Source organism: Canis aureus, chromosome 9, assembly GCF_053574225.1.
Source record: "Canis aureus isolate CA01 chromosome 9, VMU_Caureus_v.1.0, whole genome shotgun sequence".
Taxonomy (NCBI): domain Eukaryota; kingdom Metazoa; phylum Chordata; class Mammalia; order Carnivora; family Canidae; genus Canis; species Canis aureus.
Genome location: NC_135619.1, coordinates 69,186,581 through 69,212,839, shown reverse-complemented (window position 1 = coordinate 69,212,839; position 26,259 = coordinate 69,186,581). Strand labels below are relative to the sequence as shown.

The 26,259-nt window shown below is 45.8% G+C and overlaps 1 long non-coding RNA gene across 1 annotated transcript; it reads right to left on the bottom strand.

The window, feature by feature from the left end:
• Positions 1-5,704: 5,704 nt before the first annotated feature.
• On the bottom strand, positions 5,705-25,846 carry LOC144320200 (uncharacterized). Its single transcript, XR_013385758.1, has 3 exons — positions 25,616-25,846; positions 24,311-24,643; positions 5,705-7,378 (listed from the first exon to the last, which is right to left on the bottom strand). It is a non-coding gene; the product is annotated as an uncharacterized LOC144320200 (long non-coding RNA).
• Positions 25,847-26,259: the final 413 nt, after the last annotated feature.

Genomic DNA, 26,259 nt, shown 5'->3' with positions numbered 1-26,259 from the left:
GATCAGAAAGAAAAAAAAATTAATCCCTAAATCTGAACTTGTAACCATCATTTGGATTTCTGTTCCCAAAAACTCCTGGAAAGGTGATGCAAGGAAATCGTGCCTTCTCGTGTGTCCTCTTACATCCACCGGAACCACCTCAAGCATTTTCTGGGCTAGAAGGGTTCACAGCAGAGTCAGGAATGACACGAGCTCCATGGACACCCACTCCCTCCAGAGCCAAAGGCTGCACGCCTGTGATATTCAGCTGGAACCTGCAAAGTTCGCTCAGAATTCCCTGATCTTAAGGAAACGTGCATAATTCCAAGGTCAAGCAATGCCCTTGACAGCTACATGCGTCCCCCCTGGCGCCCCCACGCTCTAGATAGACGCCCTCAATCAGCGCAAAGCATCCCTTTGGAAATTCTTCTGCTTGCATGGGGTGGGGGGAGCTAGCCAAACTTTGGGGTGATTGCAGCAGGCCTCCTGCCCAGGACCCTACACAGAATCCCAGAGGGAGGTGAACCATCATCTACCCCAGGTGGTGGCTCTGCTGGAACAATCCAGACCTGCCTCCTTAGGGCCCCGCGGGCGGGAACTCTGTCGCCAGGACCAGGCCACCTCCCAGATCCAGACTCTCAGGCTCTGGTAAATGAATGAACACACTTCCCGACGGAGACAAAAGTCTGTAAATGAACAGAAAGGGAGGTGCACCGAGCCACCCCTTCTCTCTCCAGGCAGTGTCTCTGACTCGTAGGGATTTCTCTGCAGCTCCTCTCTGGCACGAGATTGCAGCCCCGAGGATTGCGGCCCACGTGCCAGCATTGCCGCACGGAGCCGCCCTGCTCGGGGTCAGGGGCAGAAGGAGCTTCCACCCCAGAACTCCAAGCGACCTCCCCATAGTCACAGGGGATTTCTGCATCTGAAGAGCAAACCCTGGAACTCGAAGTCTGCACCACAGGCTCTGCTACGTCCCCCTGAGTTAGTATTTGCCCTACTGCTACCTTCTCGGGATGATGAGCGACAAAGCCCACGGGAAGCAAAGGGGTCTGTGGGATTGTTGCCACTGAGTCAAGGAGGAAAGAGCAGAGGATGAGGAGACAAGGGTGTCTACACCGGGAAAGAGAAGCGTTGGGTTGTATAACAACACCCTTTCAATGAGTAAAGATCTGTCATAAGCATGGATTAAGGGGTCTCAACTCAAGTGCTTCCCAGGGCCGGGAGGTAATGAATATAGGACAGGAAAGTGTATCTAAGTAGGATGAAAACTGTCCCCGGAGGAGGCACGCCTCATCCGAACAGGGCCCGCTGGTTCCTGGTTCTGGGGTCTCTGCAGGACAGAAATATCAGAGAATTCAACCCTTAAAACCTCATCTGCTCAGTCCTAATTGGGAAGCCAAGCCGAGTTTGTGCTTCCAAACTGAACTCAAATTTGACTCCTCTATGGGACATCTGGGTGGCTCAGTGGTTGAGCATCTGCCTTCGGCTCAAGTCATGATCCTGGGGTCCTGGGATCAAGTCCCGCATCGGGCTTCCCTGCATGGAGCCTGCTTCCTCTTCTGCCTGTGTCTCTGCCTCTCTCTCTCTGGATCTCTCATGAATAAATAAAATCTTTAAAAACAAACAAACAAAAAAAACCAAATTTGACTCCTCTAGCAGGGACGGGTGGTGCAGAGTCCCAGGATCCCAGCCGGGAGCAACAGGCTCAGCCTACGAAGGGGCACATTTGGGTTCAACATCAGGAAGCTCCTTCTCCCAAAGGAACGGTCTACCTCAGAAGACAGGGAGTGAGTCTCCCATCACTGGAGGGACCCAATTAGAAAACGCACAGGGATTGGACTGGGAGCTGGTCGGTGGGCTTGTGAACCAAGTGCAGAACCTCTTCTAATCAGAGCAAAAACGTTACTGAGCTGTTAGTCAGTGACCTCCCCCTAACTCTCCGGGTTTAGTTCTGTAATTAGCCGGTGTTGGACTTTCCCACCGTGGAGCAGAGAAGGTTCTGGGGGTCTGTGCGGGGTGAAGGCTAAGACTGCAGTGTGTGCAGACGTGAGGGGGCCCTGCGGGCCCTGCAAGGAAGGGCGCTGGGGGCATGGAAGGGCGCGGTCGTCCTGGGCCTCATGGATCTGCGGGCATCCTTGGGGGGGGCGGTCCCTGGGAGTCAGTAGTGACAGTGAGCCTGGCTCAGGCCTGCTCTTGGGGAGCAGACGCCTCTGGTGCTGTGGGGCATCTGGAGGAGTGGCAGGGCAGGGGCTGTGTCTCCTGTCTCTGTGGCCCAGGCTCTAATGGTAAGCAGGCCCCAGCGTGTCACAGTGCAGCCACACCTGCACCGTGGTGCTCATTTCCACCGGGGACCTTGCCATGCACCCCTGCCCGCACCCCAGCATCCCTCCGGGCGGCCGCCTCACCTCTGGTGCCCTCTCCCCACCCGGCAGCTGCACGCATGGTGGGAAGGCAGTCAAAACCTCAGCCGGCCTGCAGGCCCCTTGCCTCTCCTCTGGCGACACTGGTCCCTGTGGGTCCTGCAGCATCCCAGGCACGCTCCTCCCTGGGGTCCTGGCGTGGGGGACGCCCTCTGCCAGCAACGTGGAGCGTCCAGGTATCCATGTGACCTCCCTTTCTTGTGGTACTTGCATTCCTCAAATCCCAGCCTTGCAGAGAACCACCCCTGGCGAGCCTGACCTAAAACTGTCACCTGCTGCTCCCTCCTGCTCGCTCTCTGTCATTCGCACAGCGCTCACCACAACTAACACTCCGCGCGGTCCTCTGTGACATGCCCTTGGCCCTGGACAGCAGGGGCTTTACTCACGGCATATCCCGACCTTCGGAAAGGCGCTGCCCATAGTAGGTGCTCGGTGCATATCTACGGGGTTAGCTCATGAGTGAACGATTTCAGCTGGGCTGATACTTACCTTTAGGTCATATTAGCATAATTATTTCATTTACATACTAAATAGGAGCAGAAGGTGCCTAAGAAATGTAAGAAGCTATTTGAGGTACCTTCCCACTTTCATGAACACATCTGAACTATGATTCTTCCTATCTATTCTATTTTAGTAAGAAATCTACATATTAGGGGCACCTGGGTGGCTCAGTGGTTAAGCATCTGCCTTTGGCTCAGATCATGGTCCCAGGGTCCTGGGATCGAGTCCTGCATTGGGATCCCTGCTCAGCAGAGTCTGCTTCTCCCTCTCCCTCTGCCCCTCCCCGCTCATGCTCTCTTTCTCTCTTTCTCTGTCCCTCTCTCTCAAATACATAAATAAAATATTTTTAAACAGTCTACATATTAAAGAATGTCTAACATGTACGCACAGTTTAATTAAATGCCACTACTAATAAAATAGCTACGTGCCACCTCCCAAAATAAAAATATAACAGGCTCCCTCGGTACCCCACACCCACCAGCTTCAACCTCCTTTGTCCCCAGAGAGATACCCGCCAGCCTAAATTCTGTGTTTAATCATATATGTGTTTTTCTTTATGGCTTTGCCAGGTGGATTTGTGACCCCAAACAACAGACTGTTTATTTTGCTTTAAAAAAATCTTTATATAAATGGAACCAGTTCCTCTTTTTTTTATTGTAATTCCAGTGTGGTTAATGCACGGTGTTATATTAGTTTCAGGCACACAATACAGTAATTTGGCTCTTCAGTGTTCATCATCGTAAGTGTACACTTGATCCCCATCACCTATTTCACTCATCCCCCACCAAAATCCCCTCCGGCAATGATCAGTTATTTCTCCATAGTTAAGAGTCTGACTTTTGGTTGGTTTCTCTCTCTCTCTTTTTTTTTCTTTTGTTTGTTTGTTTCTTGCTGTTGTTGTTTAGTAGGCTCCAAGCTGGGCGTGGAGCCCAATGCAAGGCTTGAACTCACAACCCCGAGATCAAGACCTGAGCTGAGATCAAGAGGTGGACTCAACCAACTGAGCCATCCAGGCGCTCCTCCTTTGTTCGTTTTAATTGTGTTTCTCACAATCCTTAATTGTGTTCATGTTGGTGATGGGCTGGGGTTCACTCCTCCAAATGGCCTTATAGTATTGTGTCCTCTGGATATCCCATGATTGCTTACCTATTCTATATTGGATGGACATTCCCATTCCTATCTCCCAGCACACTTTTGAAAGCGAGTCTCTTCCCAAATGTTACCATTTTCTAGAGTGAAATGACATTAAGGATCTCAAGAAGCACCACTTTATGGCTACACCATCCACTGGGGTGGTTATTTAAGTTTAAATAGATTAATTAAAATGGAATAAAATTTAAAATTCCCTTTCTTGTTTACATGCACCATGTTTTTTTTTTTATTTATTATTTATGATAGTCACACACACAGAGAGAGAGGCAGAGACACAGGAAGAGGGAGAAGCAGGCTCCATGCACCGGGAGCCCGACATGGGATTCGATCGTGGGTCTCCAGGATCGCGTCCTGGGCCAAAGGCAGGCGCCAAACCGCTGCGCCACCCAGGGATCCCTACATGCACCATGTTTTAAATGCTCGGTAGCCACTTGAGGCTAGTGGCCACCACATGGGAGAGGCGGATAGTATTTTCATCACAGAAAGTCCCATGTGACAACACGAGTCTCGAGTTTGTAAGTAGGATGGAAGTGCCAGACCATGAGGTCAGAGAACATCCAGCCTCACTAGGAATACCAGGCTGCTCACACCCCTTCACACTCCCACCAGCTGGGCTAAAGTACCTGTTGCTTCTTGATAGGTATTTACGATCTCAATAGCATGTTTCCAAGTTTCCATCTTGTTTTTATTTTTTTCCTTGTGTGTTGTATCTTATTTAAGAACCACCCGCCCGCCCCCAGGTCATGAGGATCTCTCTATGGATTTATCATTTTAGTGCATATTTCAAATGTGCTGCCTCTTCTTGGCTCTTTCCTCTCGCATATACATTTCAGAATCAAGTTGTTGTCTTAAAAAAAACTCCCCTTGGCATTTAGAGGGAAATTCACTGAGTCTATAAAGAATAGAATCTATGGAGAATAGCATCTTTCCTATATTGACTTTTCCTCTCTAAGAATATATCTTTATTTGAGTGGTTTCCATTTCTTTCAGTAGAGTTTCATAATTCCCTCCGTAAAGGGCTTATCGATATTTTATCAAATTGATTCCTTGAAATGTTATAAATGTTTTGCTATAAATAAATTTTGGCCTACATTTGCTAAGAGCTTTTGTTGATTTAAGGAAATGCAACTGAATTTCATACACTGGGTTTGATTCTTTTGATCTTACGAACTTTTAAATGATTCTCACCATTTATTTGTGGATCTGGGGAAGAAGGGGTTTATGTAGACTATCATGCTGCTTTCAAATACCAATGATTTTATTTCTTCATTTCTGACGTTTATACTTCATTTCTTTTCCTCCTGTCTGATAAGACCTTAGGACTGGGTTGATTGCTTTGGTGATGGCAGGTGCCCTCCTTACCGCCTTGTTCCAGGTGTAAAGAAATGCTATCCACATTCAATTGTAACATGGTTGTGATGAGCATTGTTGCTGTATATAAGTGATGAACCACTGAATTCTACTCTTGAAACCAATAGTGCACTAATTAGAATTTAAATACAATTTTTTTTAAAAGCATTTGGGGATCCCTGGGTGGCTCAGCGGTTTAGCGCCTGCCTTCGACCTAGGGCGTGATCCTGGAGTCCTGGGATCGAGTCCCGCATCGGGCTCCCTGAGGGGAGCCTGCTTCTCCCTCTGCCCCTCTCTCTCTCTGTCTCTCATGAATAAATAAATACAATCTTTAAGAAAAAACCATTCAATATAGTATTTGCTGTAGGAGTTTTCAGGTATCCTTTATCAGATTAACAAAGTTCTCTCTGTGTTCCAAATTTGGTTAGGTTTTTTGTTGTTGTTGTTGTTGTTGTTGTTGTTGTTGTTGTTGTTGTTTTTATAAAGAGACGTAGAATTTTATTCACCATGTTATCCACAGGTACTAGGATGGCCATAGGGGTTTTCTCTTTTATTTGGTTAATGTGGAGAATTCCATTGGTTGATTTCTCCATCAAAAGACCAACCTTGTGTTCCTAGAGCAAACCCAACTTCTTTGTGCTGTATAGTATGTTTTATATGGTGTTGAGTTTATTTTGCTAAGAAATTTTGTTCAGCATCTTTGCATCTATCCTCACAAGTGAGACTGAGCTGTAATTCTTTCCTTGTTGCCATTCCTAATCTGGTTTTGACATCATGATGAAAACAATTTCATAAAATGAGTTGTGCCTTCCTTTTCATTCTCTGTAAGAGTTTGTATAAGACGAAACTATTGGTTCCTTGAATTTTTCATAGAACTCCCCTTTCCAATCATCTGGTCCCACTGTTTTCTTTGTGAAAAGATTCTTAACCACTGATTCAATTTCCTTAATGGTTACAAAACTATTTCCTCTCGAATCAGTTATGATAAGTTATATTTTTTTCCTAGTATTTCATTCATTTAATTGAGGACTTCAAATTTATTGGCATACATGTTTTATTCATAATACCCTCATCAGTTTAATCTCTGCATCATCTTTTTTTATTCCTAAGATAATTTATTTGTGCCTTCTTCTCTTTTTCTTAATTAACTTTGAAAGAGTTTTGCCTATTTTATTAATCATCGCAGAGAATCAACTATTGGCTCTGTTTGTCTTCTCCTATTGTATGTTTATTTTCTGTTCCATTAATTTCTACTTTTACTTGTTTTCTTCCTGATAGCTTCTTTGGGTTTAATCAGCTGTTCTTTCTCTCTGTTATTAAATGAATTTCTCATTAATTTCCAGTCTTTCTCTTCCCTAATTTAAGTAGTTTTCCCTCTTTTTACTGCTTCAGCTTCATTCGTACACCACAAAATGCATACATTCACTGACCAACAGTTCTAAGTATTTATTTTTTTCCCATGAATTGCTTGGAAGTTTAATTTTAAAATTTTAAATATATGACTTTTTCTGGTTATATTTTTGTTATTGATTCCTCCAGTGATTACAATCTGGTCAGAGACGGTGGCCCGTCGGGTACAGTCCTCTGAAATCAGCCAATGCTGCCCTCGGTGAGAACAGTGAGTGGTTCTCAACCTGGACCACACATTGGAACCACCTTGTTGGGTCTGCAGAGTCCTGGTGCTCAGGACATACTCCTCTCCAGTTACAGCAGAGTGCCTGACATCACTTGCTCTCAAAACCCCCAAGTGATTCCAACATGCAGCCTGTTTTGAGAATCACTGAGAATCAGGTAGCAAATTTTGAAACTTTTAAACAATGTATATGCTTTCATTGGGGTAGACCTTGGTACCCAGCTCTAAATGTGTCCGTTAGATCCAGCTTGTCAATTATTCACATCTTCGATTTTCTTCCCCAATCAATAATTAAGAGGGAGGAAGGCAGGAGGATCCTGTGGATTTTGGAGGCAGGAGGATCCTGTGGATGAGAAGAAATTGTAGTAAAAGTTTTTTCTTTAAATTTTAAATCTTAGATACACCGTTATATTTTTTTAAAGATTTATTTATTTGTTTGTTTGTTTATTTATTTATGATAGACAGAGAGAGAGAGAGAGAGAGAGACACAGAGACAGAGACACAGGAGGAGGGAGAAGCAGGATCCATGCAGGGAGCCCGACATGGGACTCGATCCCGGGACTCCAGGATCCCATCCTGGGCCAAAGGCAGGCACTAAACTGCTGAGCCACCCAGGGATCCCCTATACACATTATATTTTATATCTAAAAATATCACATCTAAAACAACTATATCATTCTTGAAGCTTTTCTTTGCAGGAATGGCTACCTTAACCCCAGTAGATCTATTTTGTCAAATATTAATGTACTGTGTCATCTCATTTGGGGCAATAATATTAATGTTTTATTTTTAATATCCCTCGCCTTTATTTTAAGCATATAACTCTCTAACCTTTATGAAACTGTACCAAGCCTGAAGGTCAGTTCAGTACCCATTTCCATCTGTACACTACAATAAAACAAATTTGCATTTTAAAAAACATTGTAGGGCACCTGGGTGGCTCAGTAGGATAAGCATCACTCCTGATTTTGGCTCAGGTCATGGTCTCAGGGTCCTGAGATAGAGCCCCATGTCCAACTCCACACTCAGCACAGAGTCTGCTTGAGATTCTCACTCTCCCTTTGCCACTCCCTCCACTCCTGCTTTGTCAATAAATAAATAAATAAATAAATAAATAAATAAATAAATAAAGTCTTTTTTTAAAAGCCCAAGCATTCTAGAAGTCAGACTCTTCCCTAATTTGAGCTAAATTATTCCAAACAGTCAAAATTATGATGTGATACTGAGTAGGAGACTTCCAAAACACATGGACTCACTAAGCCACGTGCCCCCAGGTAGAGGACCTGGAAATGATCGTGACTGTATAAAATAATAGAAGTTTGTCCATCTCCAACTTGTCCTTATCCAACTGCAAAGCCACTAAGCCCGTTAAGACAGCCACATTTTGGTAAGTATTAAACAAAATGAATGTAAATACGATCCTTAATGATTGATGGAGCAAAGCAGAGGATTGACTGCCTTTTGGTGGCAGCCCCCATGCATCAGGCTGAGCAACCTTTCAGGGGTCCCATCCTCCCCAGACCACCTCCTCAGGCCTGGAGGAGACGCGGCTGGCTGTGAGTAAACTCGAAATCAGCTGCTGGGCACGTCACTGATGGAATTATCCTCAAGGATACAATTACCGTGTGAGCCAGCAAGACTGTGTTTAAGAAGTCAGAGTTCAGACAATCCCAAACTTGAAAACGTTTTCACATGCCGTCATTCAAATGCTTCATTTTTTTTGACAATTAATAAATTGTTTTCAAAGCACCTGTTGCCAATACTTAATTTCCACTGAGCAGTTTTCTAGAGAACGTGGCCAAGTGTCAGTGTATAGTTCCTGCTTGATGTTGCGTATAATTTTTAGGATATTCTGAATGGCATGTGCTAATTATTTAGTACAATAGCTAATTTTATGGCTCTGAAAGACTGTAACAGAAGGGCTGTAATTACTTATAATAGGAATGTCTCGTTTTTTGTTAAAACCAAAGTGTGGGAGGCAAAAAAGAAAATAAAGGATAATTTTACACTATCCTCGGAAGAATGAAATAGTTAATATTTTCAGGACTTTGTTACTAGTAACACTGGAAGACTAACCATATGTCCTAGACTTCGAAGGAAAACATTGTAGCTTAGCGAAATTTACAGCAGTTTCTAAAATACGTGTTTAGATTTAATTTCCCAAAGCAGATGAAAATCCCTTTTAAGTTGTATCTTGTGCCATGGTTTCCAGTGTAGCATAGGTGTTCTTAAGAAAGGGGGAGAAAACTTGTCAGATTTTCAGGAGCTAGAGGGCCTGATGTGAGGTGCAGGGGGAGAATGATAAAACTATCACAGCCCCGTGAGAGCAACGGAGAATTCACAGGGTTAGCAATGCATTCCTTTCTCAAGACGGCCTTGTCGGGAGGGCAGGAGGGAAACTGAGGCTCACAAGCCTTTGACAGCAGTACCAAGAGTTTTAAACTAATGCCTTTCGATGCCGGAGCTCCCCTCCTGGGAATCTACACCCATAAGACAGTCACAAATGTGGTGTCCCATTCACGTATCAAACAAGAACGTTTCTCTCAGCATTTTTATAATCATGAAAAATGGGAAGCCATCTAAATATTGAGAGATGGTTTATTAAATTATGACATGCCTAACCCAGGGACCTCAAACTGTCATTAAAATTATATTTTAATGAATATCGACTGAGAGGTGGAAATGCTCATGACTTAATATTAAATGCACAAAAACAAACATAGATTTGTAAAAATTATATATGAACACAGAAAGAAGACGACTTAGAAGGAACTCATCAGAATGTTAATAATTTTCTCCGGGTGCTGAGTTTACAGATCATTTTCATTTTTTTTTCTTAGACTTTCCTGTATTTTTTTTATTCAGCAATAAACGTTTTCTAGTTTCCAATAACAAAACTAAATATTGTTTAGAAATAAAAGCATTAAAGCTTCGTCTTGTAGTCAAAAGCAGACAGCTGAGCCAGACTCTCAAAACTTCCCCAGTATCCATTCTTTTTCTAGAATCACAAGGGTCCATGGACTCTTCCCACTCAGTGCCCATTGGATGCAGCTCCCCTTCTGTTCCATCTTCTTCCACCCAATCCTGTCCCCCTCCAAGCACTATTTCCCTGGATTTCAGTCTTTTCCTTTCCCCTTCATTCCTTGCTGCTAATCCCAGCCTGCTGGAGAACCCAGAGTCCAGTGCTCTGCAAAGCCTGCTGCCGAGAGAGCCTGGTGGGGGAGCATCCCTCTGCCAGGTATTAATGATTCAAACATATTAACCAACCACAGGCAACATCCATATTATTAGGTCTAATGACTAAGGTCACTTCTTTTTTTTTTTTTTTTAAATATTTATTTACGTATTTGAAAGAGGAGAGTGGGCAGAGGGAAAGGGAGAGATTCTCAAGCAGACTCTGCGCTGAGCATGGAGCCCAACCCCGGGGCAAAATTCCAAGACCCTGAGATCACAATCTGAGCCAAAACCAAGAGTCAGATGCTTAGCCGAATGAGCCACCCAGGTAGCCCTGCAAGATGACTTACAACTGTGAAGACGAAGAAATTAAAAATGACCTCATGGGCCACAGGACTTCAGACTGACCCAGGTCACAAACATCTGCATCTGTAAGTGATAATCACAGAGGGGAGAGGGGGACTCCGGGTGTTTGCTGCACGGAGGTGAGCTGATGGGTGCACCCCAAGTGCCCCTGGTTCCGGAGCTGGAGGCCGGAGCTGGGGACAGAGGACAGGCTCTGCCCGTCATTGCTTCCCTATGACGCCCTGACCACAGGTTTCTCTAAACTTTAGTTTCTTCATACTTAACACAGGAATGGAATCATGTCTCTCCAGGCTGCCCTATGGTGTACACAGGCAACATTTATTGAGGACCTGCTGTGTACCAGGTGCAAGGCATACAGCAGTAAATAGAAGAGATGAGGTCCCTGCCCCCACGGAGCTGACACTGTAGCAGGAGGAGACTGATGACAAATCAGTCATGGGCATGGCCTGCGACCTCAGGAGGTGCCAGGTGCCAGGAAGTAAAGCAAAGCAGGGGAGAGATGGAGAGAGCAGGGTGGGTGGGCACCCCCTCGCAGGCATCAGGGAAGACCTTTCTGGGAAGGAGATGCTAAGACCTCAGTGAAGTGGGAAGCACAGACAGTTGAAGGTAAGACAGGCAAGATGTCCTGATGAATTGGACCAAGTATATAAGAGAAAGAGAGGAATCAAGGTATTTGGTGTGGACACAATCCGACGAGGAATGAGAAAGCAACTTACAAACCGTGAAGTATGAGGCAGCACCAAGCCAAGGGCCTTGGAGGTTGTGAATGTTCAGTAGAGTTTCACTGAATAACCAGCAGTGCTCCCCAAGTCCCCAGGTGGCCGACCCATGAGGCCAACCCCTGTGGCTGAGCCACAACAGAGACAATGACAGTGACGATCATGACTATTCCACCCACAGTTTTCCGGACGCTTACCCCTCCCCCACCATTCCTTTTCCACAGCAGCCTTAGGGATGCCCCCCACCCCTGCCATCAGAAGGTTCTCCCAGGGGCTTCTAGCAGGTGGCGGCTCTCCGGTGGGGCTCTCAACCTTCAAGACGGCTTAACACAAAAAATAAGTCCTCAGCCCTCCAGTTTTCTTCTACCATTCAAAAAAAAAAAAAAAATCCCCATACTGCTAATTCCTCTAATTTTTTTAAAAAAATATTTTATTTATTTATTCATGAGAGACACAGAGAGAGAGGCAGAAACACAGGCAGAGGGAGAAGCAGGGTCCCTACAGGGACTTGATCTCCCCTGTAGGGAGCCCAGTGCTGGACTTGATCCCAGGACCCCGGGATCACACCCTGGGCTGAAGGCAGGCACTCAACCACTGAGCCACCCAGGCACCCCTAATTGCTCTAATTTGATTTGACTTCAAGTGTGCATATAGGCCTACACTCATTTTTTTTTTTTACAGGGGAAAAATGTGGGACAATTGATACCCAGTTGACAGCTGCAGAGCCTAGAAAGCCTGCCCGCATTTTACAGAGAAGCCACGGAAGCCCAGAGCTCCGGGCCACGAGGGTGGCCCAGCCCGAGCTCACCCTCCAACCCCAACACGCAGGGCATGTGACTGCCCCCAACCCAGTGCTTTTGCCCAAAGAAGGACAGATAACGTGATCAGTTTAAGGAAAAGTGGTGCAATGGGAACAAGGACAGCTCTTCCCACATTAAAAACCACATTTCTATGGGAACCTTTTTATTCCTTCCGCCAGGACCTCTTTCCTCCGTCTTCTGACTTCGTAGAGGAAGACAGCACTGCAGCTCGTATAAAAATCCCTGTCTGTAGCCACCAGCATCTAGATTTCATTTTCCGTATCTTTCCCACAAATCACAATCCATTTGCCTGCAAAAATTACTCTGAAAACTTCAATTTTCTCCCTTGTTTATTCCTCCCCATGTTCTAAAGTCGCATTACTTGTGCTTAATAAAAATGGTTAAACCATTCAGTTAACTGTTTTATTATCAATTGCTATTTATTGTGAACAAGACTTCAGTTATTATGTTATTTAAAAAGCATTTGGTAATGTGCTTCTGAAGAACAGCTCTACAAAATAGTTTATTAATGCATTAATTATATGACTTCTGAACCCCCAAACAAATGTAATGATAATACGAAATATGTCAGCCTGGTTTGCCAAATGCAGAAGCCTGCGATGTTTCTTATTCTATGTGCCAATAATATAAATAAGTTTGTTTTGTTAGGCAGGCATCTAAACCAGCATATTCACTTCCAAATAGCCTTAATATTTATTATAATGCCAAAGTAATGTCAACATTATTTACAGATTATGAAAAATAATTTAAGGCTTGAGCAAACTTGCTGTTGGACTATAACAAGTTTCCTGATCACAGAAATATTTATTGTGATGCAGTCGGCACACACACTACTGTTTCCAATAATGAGCAAATCCGATGAAGTTTTAACTGTTTGAAGTCTTGTCAAAATATTTTTCGGTAGGACTGGAATCTTCCGATGTACCGAGTAACACTATTGATTATATTGTGTAGCTGCTATAACCTCACCTTTTGTATCCAAAATTTTACAGTAAATTGTTAGCTTTCCCGAAGAGCAAATAAATCATTATCCTAAATATAGGCTGTCAGGCTAGCTCAGTATTTAGCACAACCTTAAAAATTAGGCGTCTTATCTGTGCTTTTTGTAGAACTACTACTTTATTTAGCAAGGCATTAAAATAAAGACTTCTTGATTGGCTCGGTAGGAAACAAAGGAGGTGAAGCCGAGAGATAAGCCGCATGAAAACATCTTAAAAATTACACAATGCTGCGCAATAAAAATGAGTTCTGTTTCGCTATTTGGGGTTTTTGCGTAGCGGTGCAAGTATGAGGGAAGTGTTCCCTAAAAAACATCCACGAGAGCCGATAGAAGGAAATCAGCTTCTCTGGAAGGTAGTTTGGACGGCGGATCGGCCTAACGTCAGAGACACGTTAGGAAATTCAGTTTCCAGCTCGGCGTGTTTGACTCGCTCACGTCCACAGAGCCAGCATCTCTTCTTCCTTCCTTTGACTTTACCATAAGTATTTTCAGGTTTGTTTGTTTTCCTTTTTCAAGCCTCTAGAGTCACATTCCTTAGCATATAGTTTTCATTTGGTTCAATTCTGCTTTAAGACAGTCCAACCTGTTCAATTTTAAAGATGTCTTAATTAGTCTAATCCTGATTGGGCTCTTTCCAAAGCTCCTGTTGGCAAAGTCAGATTTCAATTAACATTCTGCTTCCATACTGCAAATGCCCTTGCTCAGACTTTTTTTTTTTTTTTTAATGTGCTATTTTGGATGCCACCTCTCTTCAGCTTTATTCTGCCTCAGAAATCATACGGCTCCGAAAATGTTTCAAGGCACCAGGCACACAGAAGAGCCCTGGCAACTCCTGTTCTTTGAAATGCTCAAGGAACATAATTCCGGTGACCAGCACCTCGTTCGCGTGAGTGTAAGTTTCAGGAGGATGAGGTGTGCACGTCCTTATGGCTCTTCATAAATCAGGCATTGGACCCTTTCCCTTAATTGGGGGCAGACTGTTTTAACCAAGGATGTGCTGATACAATCCTGCCTCAGATTCATCAAGCACCCGGTGGATAGGTGTTAAAGGCTTCCAAACACATTAATGCCTTCGGCCTCCATGCTAATCCTGTGACATGTTGGGTGTGCCCATTTTACAGATGAAAATGCCTAGGATTCAGGGAGGTTATTTAACTGAACTGCCAGAGACTACAGAGCCCATCTGTAGCCACGTGAGACTAGACAGTCTTCCACTTGACCACAGCAATGTGATGAAGTTAACACACTTAAGAAAACATTCAAAGATAAAAGAGGAATGCCGCGGTGCGATGCTTACTCACCAGCAACTGCAGATGAGATATTGGGCTCTAGGTAATAATGCCAGTGCTTACTTCCATGTAGCCATTCTCTCTCTATCCTTGACTCTCTCTATTCTTGACAGCCTGAGTTTGAAGCTCCAGGACCTTGGACAAATGCACCTAACCTCCCGAGCCTTCTGTTAATTCATCAGTAATATGGGGATGCTAATAATGCCTATTTCATAGGGTTGCCAAGAGGATGCCAGAAAATGGTTCTTGTAGAGCTTCTCTTACATGCCCAATGCGTAGTGAACACCATGGCCCCTCGAACAAGCATTAGTAGTACACCACTGTTTCTCAACCTTAGCACCAAAGACAATCTGGGCCAGATGATTCTTTGCTTGGAGGACTTTCCTATGCAAATGTGAGCTTCTTTGCTACATCCCTGGCCTTTAGCAGGAGGAGGCCATAGCACCTCCTCAAGTGTTAACCACCAAAATGTCTCCAGGTATGATCAAACATCCCCTGGGTGGCAAAGGGAATGCTGCTATGATATGATGCCCCAAAGCTGCCCTGTCCACTATGGTAGTCACTCACCATATAAGGCTATCGAGCACTTGAAATGTAACTAGTGTCACACAGTGAAATCATAGTCTGGATATATTGAGTTAAATAAAATACATGATTAAAATAATTTCACCTGTTTCTTTTAACTTAAGTTTTTACTATGGCCACAAGAAATGTAAAGATTACACTTGTGGTTTGCATTAGACTTCTGTTGAACAGCACCGCACCAGAGGCTTCAATCCAATCCCACCTCCCAGAAGATCACTCCTGATGGCTATCTCAAGCCCAGGTGCTTTTTTGCACTTGGCCATCAGGCATCTCAATTGTCTAACCAGCTCAGAGTGAACAGACTTGCCACAAAACTCATCATCTTTCCTCCATCCCACCTCAGTCAATGGAGCCACCTTCACCCTCCCAGGTGGCCAAAGCTTGAAGACCTGATGTCATTCTCAACTCATCCCTCTCACTCAACTACTCCCTCTCAACCAGAGTCCGATATTCAATTTCCCAGTCTGTTTCTAAATGTGAAAAGGGAATAACCAAAGCTAATGTTTACAGAAAAAAAAAAAAAAAGAGCTGGAAACAACCTAATTGCCAATAATAGGGGCCTGGTGAGTAAATGACAGCCCATCTCCATGATGCAACACCACGCAGCAATTAGAATCTCAGGTAAGTATATTCAATAGCACGAAACACGTTTTATGATGCACATGCAGAAGGGAATAGATTGAGACCCAGTATAAAAACATGATCTTATTTTTGTATCAAAAGTATGTCCATTGAAACTCACGTGGATGTACGCATAAAAAAGACTAGATATATTACACAGCAGTTTGTTGATGGCCGGTGAGAACCCAGATGAGTTTTAGTTTGATTGTGTAGCGTGCTTTGCTCCCAAGCTTTACAATGAACACCTATTACTTCTATAATAAGAAAAGAAAAATGGATTTTCCTACCTTCACTGTTGTGAGGTGTAATCTCCGTCCCACTCATGGGTCGTTGTACCCACAGCATTACGTTTGTGAGACCATTTTTTAAAATACAGGGGCTGATAACTGTCACCCAGATATTGGAATCTGATGGTCAACAGAGATGCTGTCACTCAGAGGACATCTGGCAATACCTGGAGACATTGTGGTTGTCACAACTGGAAGAGGTGCTACTGGCATCTAGTGGGTAAAAGCCAGGGACGTGGCTTAACGTCCTACAACTGGCAAGACAGCCCTCCAAGCAGAGAACTATCCATCCTCAAATGCCAAGGGTTGAGATCACTATTGATCAGTATCACTGCAGAGAGACAGTAGTCCCTGACTGCATCTGCCTGACACCAAAAGGTGCAATTAAAATAAAAACTCGATTACTTATCCAATTACTAACTTGCGTGAGGTTAGACAATTTTCTGGAAATAGCGTGGTCACCCACAAGAGAGATAGTGAAGGGGAAGTAAACAGAATTTACCTTCTCACACTGAGAGGCGACGTCTGGGCGTGTGCAAGGCTGGGAGGGCAGAGCCATCTGCCGAGAGCGGCCCTGCTGGACCCGTTTTGTCGAGAGTCTACAGTTTTGAACACGGTTTGTCTGGCGCCCTTCACAAGCACTACATTAACTTGCGTTCATTTGAAATTCATCATTCCCAAAGAGATATGAGACACTGGAGGCTTAGTTTCCAGGATTTTAAATGTCAGGCATCCAAAATGTGCTGTGGAGACACAGCATCTGGAAGACGATGTTTTTGAAATTTATCTACAAACAGAAGCAACTCCCGAGCTGGGCTTTTTCAGAAAAAAAAAAAAAAAGCGTTCCTCGGAACACACATGGCCAGAACCCTGATGGGCATCCCTCTTCGAAAGACAGAACAATTCAAGTTAAAGATGAAGCATTCACTCTCGGGCTGACCTCTCAAAAGTGCGAGACAAGCCAACGTTGAGCAGAAGTGCACACCCAAAAAGGAATTTTCCTTCCATGCTCAAGGAAAAATTAAATGTCGGGCCCCAGCCACACCAGCCTCCTTTGCTGGTCCTCAGACACTCCCTGCACATTCTGGACTCATGGCCTGTGCCTGGGCTGTTCCTTCTAGAACGTTCTTCCCCCAGATAACCATGTGGCTCCCACGCACAGCCCCTTATGTCTCCATTTCCTTCTCTATGAGGCCTGGCCTTACTCTACTCTTTGATACTGCAATCTGCCCCTCCCCAGACCCTTCCCTCCACCAGCATTCTCTCCTCCTTACCCCATTCTGACTTTTCTTTTCCTAACACACTATATAATCAGATTGATCAAGGGTGTCGTTTATTGTCTCTTCCTCTGAAGAATGTAAGTTCTAGGAAGGCAGGACTTGTTTTACTCACTGGTAGATCCCAAGTGCCTAGAAAGGTGCCAAAAAATTTACTGAGCATCTTTTCTGGGCTCAGTGTAATACTCACTATGATAGGAAGGAGACAGCACAGGAAATGACAAGCCAATTGAGTGAAGGCAACTATCTGGGATGCAAAGGAGGCTAGGAGATGCTTAGACCAGCTTGAGCTGGTTTCTGTTGCTTGCAACCAAAAGGCATCTAAGTCCCCACTATCATTGCTGGTTCTTAAGGGGTATTGTGGGAATTTGGGGAGAGGGTGACCATGAGTGTGGGTTGGAGCCAAGTCTTCTTGGAGGAACCATGCATTCTCAGGTCATGAAGCAGCCTGGGAAAGCACCAGCCTCTCATTGAATGACCTGACCCCCACCTCTACTTCACCACCCAGTATTCGATCAGCTCACATGACCTACTCCTCTGAACCTGCTCCAGGACAGCTTTGACCCTTGAGAAGTCTGGTGCCCAGAATGGAAATGCAGAATTGCAGGTAGAGTCTGACCATCACCACTCTGGGTCTGGAAGAGGTACCTCATTAATGCAGCCCTGCTGGCAGCTGCTTGCACCATTATTCACCCATGCCAAGAAGACCTGCCCAGAACACTGGAAGGATTCACTGAATGGAGCAGACAGGTGAGACCCTTTCCTTTGAGGAAAATACAGGAGAGGCACAAGAGTATGCTCAGAGCCAGGGCTATGCTCAGAGCCAGGGCCGAGCATCAGATACCAGAAAGCCACAAAGCTGAACCATCAGCAGTGGGACCCCAAACACCGGGAGATCTGAGGCCATGAGCCTGGAGTCCGCAGGAGCTTGGCAAGTGGTCTCAGCCCCTGGGCATCGGTTCTCTCCCTGTCACATGGCAATTTTCATTGTGGTTACCCCCTAGATGTTGTAGGGTTAAAAGATAATACACACAAAGCCAGAAGCTCAGAGTAAGCACCACCTATGACCAACAATTCCCATGACCATCAGCGTAGGGGTCCATGGTAGGAAGTCTAAGGGAGAAAAACTGTGTTTAAGGAAAAATAACCAGGCAAACATAAATAAGAATCGATAAAGAGCCACCAGACTGGAAGCTGTTGAGACGGAGATGTGACTTACAAGGGTGGCCATGACCAAGAGGAAAGGGTGGAACCAGGACAGCAGTGGGGGGCAGATTAGAAGGTGAAGCTGAGAGAAAGGGTAGAGTTCAAGAAGCAGAAATGTCAAGATTCCTTCCCTCCCCTCTGTTCCAAAGCATATCAGTATATTATGTCATTATCACTGTGGTCTGGCTCCTTTAGGTGAGCCACGTAAAAGTGTGTGGCCGGGTTCCTCTGAGCATCAGGCATTGCCTGGCAACCAGCAGATGCCCAGTAAATACTGTTGAGTGGATGTGGGGATGATATATATGTGTGGGCATCTATGTGTGTGCATATATTCATGTATGCATGTGTATATAATACATATGCATAAAAACACGCATAACTATGTACTATATATAGCTAACATTTATACATATATAAATACAAAAAGACGTATTTCACTTCCAAAAGGATTTGAAGCTGTTCGTAATAAAAATATATACATGGAGTGGAACAAAACAAATTAAAAGAGAGTATAAAGGTTCTGCTTTTAGGAAAAAATAATGTGCCAGGAAGCTCCCTTCTTTGGTGACAGCATGTATTTCTGAGCTTCCCACCGGCCAAGGCGATAAAGGAAACCCACTGTGTCACCAATACCATTGCCCCTCCAAGAAGCCCCCAAATTAATCCAGAAGAACAAGTGTTATCTTGAAAGCATCTGGGGCACACATAACTCAGCTCTTCACATGAGGCCTATTTGGGCACGATAGTAAGCAACCTCATCAACAATACTTGCAAAAGCTATAAAAATGTTCTGAAATTTGATTTCTTTTTTTTTTTTTTAATCAAAATCCATACAACTCAAGGGGATCACATGAAATGAAAGCTCAGCCCAGGCCATTCCAACCCCTCCAACCCCTGATCATGGTATTTTTAAAAATCTTGAACTGGATGCCTTTTCTCTGTTGCTTGCCTGTGATTTGGAAGCTCGCAGGCACAGGTCATCGCCCCACTGAATGCCAGCTGACAACAGCCTTCCTGGGAGGAAGCCACAGGAGAAATTTGCCTGCTCTTCGTTTCCAGTGTGCCTGAGGCCCACTTTTGGTTACTGGAACGAGCCGCACTTCATCATGTGCAGATGGGCAACCTCGTATGTCCCAGTGCATCCATGCATCCAGGACAAAATACTTTGAGAGTATAGCAAACATTTGATAAGATCCACCACTGACCTATGGCCTTGCAGATTCTTTTGTGGCCTCATTCGGTAGTCAACCAAACTGCTGATCTCTGGTGAGGCGGCAGGGTGGGGAGAGGGGCAGAGCGGGGAGGGGGGCGTCTATACCCTCAGCTTGCTCACCATCTAGACCGAGGTGGCCTGAAGGTACAGTAACACTTGCTGAACAGAGGTGCAGGCAAAGCCCCGCAGGTGCTCCTCGGGGTAGCCCGATGTCCCACAACGACCACGCATCTTCTTGCAGACGCTGGGAACGAAAATAAGGGTCATTCCCACCTGCAAGCTCGCCCGCTGACAGGTGATGTCTCCAGAGGTTGGCCTGCCACCTCGTGTAGTACAATTAAAAGAAATGACAAAAAAAAAAAAAAAAGTCTTGCCACCACCGCCCCCCGCCTTGAAAACCAGAAACCCAGACAGCATAAATAATGACAAGGAGTGTCTTTCAGGCACCAATGACAAGTAGGGAAGTTGTGCTCCCAACAAAGGAGGCACACAATGGCAGGCTCTCCGATGAATAGGGGTGGCGTCTATCTAACTTTGTGTAGTACGCCACAGACTGCCAAGTACCTGTGGGTGCTTAATAAGTGCCTTTGACGGATGATGAATGCCATCATTATTAAATCTGCCATTATATGTTTTAGTGAATGAACCTTCCTTATCAATCTTTATAACCACCGTTTCAATGGTATTAATTCAGTCGTTTCCTATACCAAGTGCCTTTCTGAATTCTAGTCCTGAAGCCTTGTCAAAAAACAATGCGTTTGATTTTTGCAATGTCACATGCCAGTATCAAAGGAAATTTAACTTATATGCTATCTGCTCAAATGGTTACCGCAGAATGTGGCTCCTAAAGAATATAAAAGAATTATTTTCTGGTTTCTGATCTACAGCAATACTTTCAGTGGTGACTCCTTTCAACATGCGGTTTGATATTAGCAGTACATGATTTTTGAACACAAAGAGCCATTGTTTCTAGGAGTGGTTGCTCAGAACGTAAATACTTGGATGGTGCTTGTGAGCGGCAAGCATTTATTTCTTCTGAAGCTCCCCGCATCAACCGGGGTGAGCACAAAAGTACAAAACACAGATGCCTTTTCATCGGCACAAAACAGTGACCCCTCCAACTCTACCGGTCACTTGGAGCTCGAGCTTCCTCATTAGCTTCAGAGTCAGGCTGAGGACCCTTCCCGGTCCAGCCCAAATAATCTCTTTCTCTCCGCAAACTGTACCATCTATTATTTCTAGCACTCATTTCTCTCTCTTTTTTTTTTTTTACTTTTTAAATTTAAATTCATTTTGCCAACATATAGCATATCACCCAGTGCTCACCCCATCAAGTGCCACCCCATTGCCTGTCACCCAGTCACCCCAACCCCCTGCCCGCCTCCCCTTCCACTACCCCTTGTTCGTTTCCCAGAGTTAGGAGTCTCTCATGGTTTGTCACCCTCACTGATATTTTCACTCATTTTCTCTCCTTTCCCTTAATTCCCTTTCACTAATTTTTATATTCCCCAAATGAATGAGACCATATAATGTTTGTCCTTCTTTGATTGACTTATTTCACTCAGCATAGTACCCTCCAGTTCCATCCACGCTGAAGCAAATGGTGGGGATTCATCTCTTCTGATGGCTGAGGAATATTCCATTGTGTACATAGACCACATCTTCTTTATCCATTCATCTGTCTATGGACATCGAGGCTCCTTCCACAGTGTGGCTACTGTGGACATTGCTGCTATAAACATTGGGGTGCAGGTGTCCCGGTGTCTCACTGCATCAGTATCTTTAGGGAAAATACCCAGTAGTGCAACTGCTGGGTCTAGCACTCATTTCTCAATGTATGAAAACTCCTCAGTTCCTCTCTCCCCTGCTCCCTCCCTCCTCATCACCTCTTCATGTCTCCCTCTCTATGTCCCTACTTTCCTGGGGTTGTGGGGAGGAGGAGGAGGAGAAGACCAACTGGGTGAGCATACTTCAGCCTCAGCATTCAACAATATGAATGGGAATAAGAGTAAATCCTCCCAGCAAAGTGCTCATTAGTGACAAAGTCTAATCCCACAGAAGGAGGTCCAAAGCAGGCTGAGCAGAGTGCCAGGGAATGGGGTGTGGGGAGCCGTTGGTTTGCGGGGGATCTTGAGGAGAAAGGGCATTTGAAGGCAGTGGCAGGAGAGGTGGTGGGGGAAGCCCACAGTGATGGAGAAGAAAGCCCAGTTAACAATGTGGAGACAAATCAGTGCATGTCTATTCCAGAAGGAGCAAGAGCCCAGCTAGGCTCCGGTGAGCCATGGGGCCGAAGGTGGGATCTGCTCAGGTGATGGGTTACATCCTATGCTAAGAGTCTGGCTGTTACTTGGTACAAACTTACACACTGTGTGACTCGTAGTAGGTGCTTTACTTGGAACACATGCACCCAATGTGTGGCTCGGAGTAGGTAAGTGCTCTCTATTCAAGACACTGGGAGTCATGAGATATGTTTAAGCCCCACAGTGGCACAACAGACATTATGGGACCTAAAGCTTAAAGTAGCTGGTAGGGAGGTCTTTAGGAAAATGAATTTTTTAATTTAATTAATTGATTGATTTTTTTGAGAGAGAGAGCATGTGAGGAGGGGGGTGGGGTGGGAGGGGCAGAGGGAGAGAGAGAGAGAGAGAGAGAGTCTTACAGGTAGACTCCTTTCCCAGTGGGCACGGAGCTGGACGTGGGGCTCAATCTCACTAGTCTGAGACCATGACTGGAGCCGAAATCTTAAGAGTCAGATGCTTAACCCACCGAGCTACCCAGGTGCCCCTAGGAAAATGAGTTTGAAAACATATGACACCGGGAACATGTGGAAGGAGCCTGTGAGTGCCCCCGTCCCCCGGCTTACACTTCTTTGAGCTTCTTTGGCCCCCAGGAATGGCTAACCCTACTCTGCTGTAAGAGAAGTCAGAGGAGGGGAGGAGGGCACACTAGGACGGAGACCAGGTGGTTTCCCAGCACGTAGTTATTTCTCTCTTGTCCCGGCATGTCATGTGGCACACATGCTGGCTGTCACCCAACTCCGTTGTGAACTGGGCGGAAAGGTCTATACCCTCGTGAGTCACTGCAGAGCTCTGCATAAGGGCTGCTCTAAGGAGGTGCCCTTCCAGTGCTGGGCCATGGAGGAGTGATGACAGCGGACATCCGGGATCTCCAGCTGCAAACTGCCCTCTCATTCTTTCTAGAAACAGGGCCTGAGCACGTAACTACTTGCCAAATGCTGGGAATACAGCACAAACTATGGTCAAGGGGATGGGAGGACATACAAAGGCCTCTCTCACTGCCCCTGGAAGCTCAGTGCTCATGAGAAAGGCGGGCAATGGGGTGGGACTACTGAACATCCTCGATGCCCACTGTCAGCCAAAGTCATTTGAGTAACGTATCTCATTTAATCCTATTGATCCAGGAGTCAAACAATATTATTACCCACCTGGCACAAATGAGGTCACAGAGTTGGGGAGTGAGGGGAGGGTCAAAACGTGAAGTCTGATGGCAGAGCCACTATTTGTAAATACACACACACACACACACACACACACACCAGACACCCAATATCTACCAGCAATATAAAAATCCAGTTGCAGCCGAGGGCAACAGTGCCACAACACAGACGTATGAGGGCATGCAGGGGGATGCAGCCAACTCTGGGGCGGGGGGTGGCAGGGAGGGCTGCAAAATGGAAGGCTTGAGCTGAGTGTTCAAGAAGCAATAGAAGCTCACCAGGCAGATGAAGAGGAAGGAAAAGCATTCCAGATAGAGGGAACAGCAAGTGCAAAGGGAGAAATCTAGAAACCCACCGCCTGTGGTTTCAGGCTCTGGCCAAGCCACGTGTAGAGGTGTCACTTGTACCTGTGAGGGGGCATGCATGCGGGACCTTTGAGGGCCAATTCCTCAAGGCCACGGTTAATGGGTCCAGCAGGGAGCCTCGGCTATAAGGAAGTGCATGGGGCAGATGTCTCCTTTGAGCATAATTCTGCAAGAGCCCAAATGAGGCTAACAAAAGAGAAATTAAACACAATGCTATGTCGTGGCACTTTGACATAAGTGTCAACTTAGAATTTCAAATAAAATTAGAAGATTCTTCTAATAATTATAGAAGATGGCAAATAAAGTCCCGGGGGCAAGCACATGTGGCAAGAAGTAACTAATCATATTTTGCAAAAAAAGAAAGAAAAGAAAAAGAAAAAGCATCGAGGGCTGACCCTTCTCGGGATAATATTGCGGAGAAGTCAGACCCGAGGAAAGGTTACCAACGATTAATGTTAAATGGTAATCCATCCGCCACGCACCCGCTGCTCCATATTCATAGACGACCACCCATCCATATTCATAACCGTCCGAAGAGTTTTAAAGTAGCAAATGCAAGCTTGGAAGGCTTCAGCTGTAATAAAAGTGCTTCCGGTGACGAATGCCATAGGCTCCCCCCATCCAACACCCTCAAATTGAAAATAAACTAATAAAGGATGATAGCAGGTGGTAGGGCTGGGACATACCCCGCCTTCCTTCAAACAGCAACAAGGGCCTCCTGCCACTGGGTACTGGCTGGGTGCCAGGCACCCCGCCCAAGGGCTTCCAAGTGTGGGGTCTAGGCTCAGATGGCCTGGGTTGGAAATCCAGCTCCACGGCTTAACTCAGGGGGTAAGCTATACCCACTCACCCTGACTCAGTTTCTCCTATCTCAACTGGCCATAACAGGACGTACCTCAGAGGAGACCATCCACACAGCCACACCTTTGGTCCTGTGCCTGGAAGAGTGGCAGGGTGCTCCTGGGGGTTCTTGTCTGGTGCTTCCCACATGCGATACAGGTGTCCTCAGCCCTGCCGTTGAGACCAGAAAAGGCACAGTAAGCTGCACGAAGTGGCTCAGCCGGCCAACAGAGGCAGGGGGGTCTTGCTCCTCCCAAGGCGCACCACGCTGGTCAGGCTGAGGCTTCAGAAGTTCTTGGGGAGCTGAGATAGGGGGACATGCACCCCATTCCGCCCCTGGGCGTTAGGAAAGCTTCCAAAGCCTCAGACTTCCTTGTAGAAACAGCTTCTGGAAAACACAGAACGGGGTTAAAACTGGTCCAAGAATAGAGTTGACTTTGAGCATCCCCTCTGCTGGGGGTTTGGCTTTTCATTTTAACCTAATTTTAGCTATTCAGTGATATCCCTTCGTTCTTGGACATTTATTGCACACCTACATATTCCTAATAGCTGTCCCTCCCTATATCTCATAATACCGGGTCATTTCCAGGTTTTCAAAATTCTCCCAGATGCATGAGGTCTGATGCCCTCATGACAACCCGGCAGCCAAGGTAAGGGTGTGGTGTTGTGGTAGTGGTGGTGGTGGTTGTATTTTAATTTCACAGAAAAGGAAAGAGAGACAAGAAAAGTTAAGGAATTTGCTTAAAAAGTCACAGTGCAGTGAGAGAATATGGGTCCAGGATTTCTGACCTGAGAGAAGGTGAGACCCTCAATACTGCTTGGGAGCTTGGCAGGGGATTCAGAGAAGATCCTCTGGAGAGACTGGTTGTACTAGTGCTGGTCAAGCTGGAGTTGGGACGCCTGGGTGGCTCAGTGGATGAGCATTTGCCTTTGGCCCAGGGCATGATCCTGGGGTCTTGGGATCGAGTCCCACATCGGGCTCCCCACATGGAGCCTGCTTCTCCCTCTGCCTGTGTCTCTGCCTCTATCTCTGTGTCTCTCATGATTAAATTTAAAAAAGAGGTCGATCTAGAATAGATAACCTTAAAACTCTTTCTGTGTTACATTCTCTCAGGATCCCAAGGACCGACCCACTGTGGGTTTGGCTCTGAGGCTTGACCTTGTGGACAAGTGGGAGGAGGTAGGGATAGATAGTTGCAGGCTTCCTGCAACTGTAGAGCTCAGTGCAGGGCGGGGGGGCTTGGAGGCACCCGCCTGGGTGGGGGTTGGAGGGCTGGAAATAAATACATACCAAAGACCTCAGAAGCAAAGACAGGGCTAGGATTCGTAGGAGGGCGGACTGAGGACCCAGGACACTGACCTTTCTCTCCAACTGGTGTTTGCCAGGGTGAAGAAGGTCCTGGCCCATCACTGGCTTCCATTCCCCACCCACATCTCCCAGATTCAGACAAACAAGGGAGGATTTTATGCACTTCTCCCTAAAAACGACCCCCCCCCCCCGCAGAGAGTGGGTGGAAAGGCAGGAAGCTGCGATGGCCCCCCGAGATAAAGCAGAGGCGGTGCTGCTGGCAGATCTTGATCTGGAGACGCTTGTCCCTTGCCTGAGAGCGCTCACCTGCGTCTGGGGCGCGCCGGGCGGAAGGGCGGGCTTGGGAAAGGAAGCTGAGAGAGAGAGAGAGAGAGATGACAAGTTGTATTGAATTCAGCTCAGCGCGTGGGAGAATGAAAACACACCTTGCTCAGAAACAAAAACAAAACAAAACAAAACAAAAAAACAAAAAAAGAAAAACAAAAAGAAAAAAAAAGAAAAACAAAACCAAACAAAACAAAAAAAGAAAGAAAAAAAAGGAAAAAAAAGGAAAAGTGCTGTACCGAGTCTGGGGTCACAGGGCGCCCCCGCCAGGTGCACAGGCCTGTAGTTTCAGGACAGCCTTGGGGTCCCCCCTCCCCGCCCCGCGGCAAGGACCCCAGGGCCCACCTGCAGGAGCCCCATCTCCATCCCCC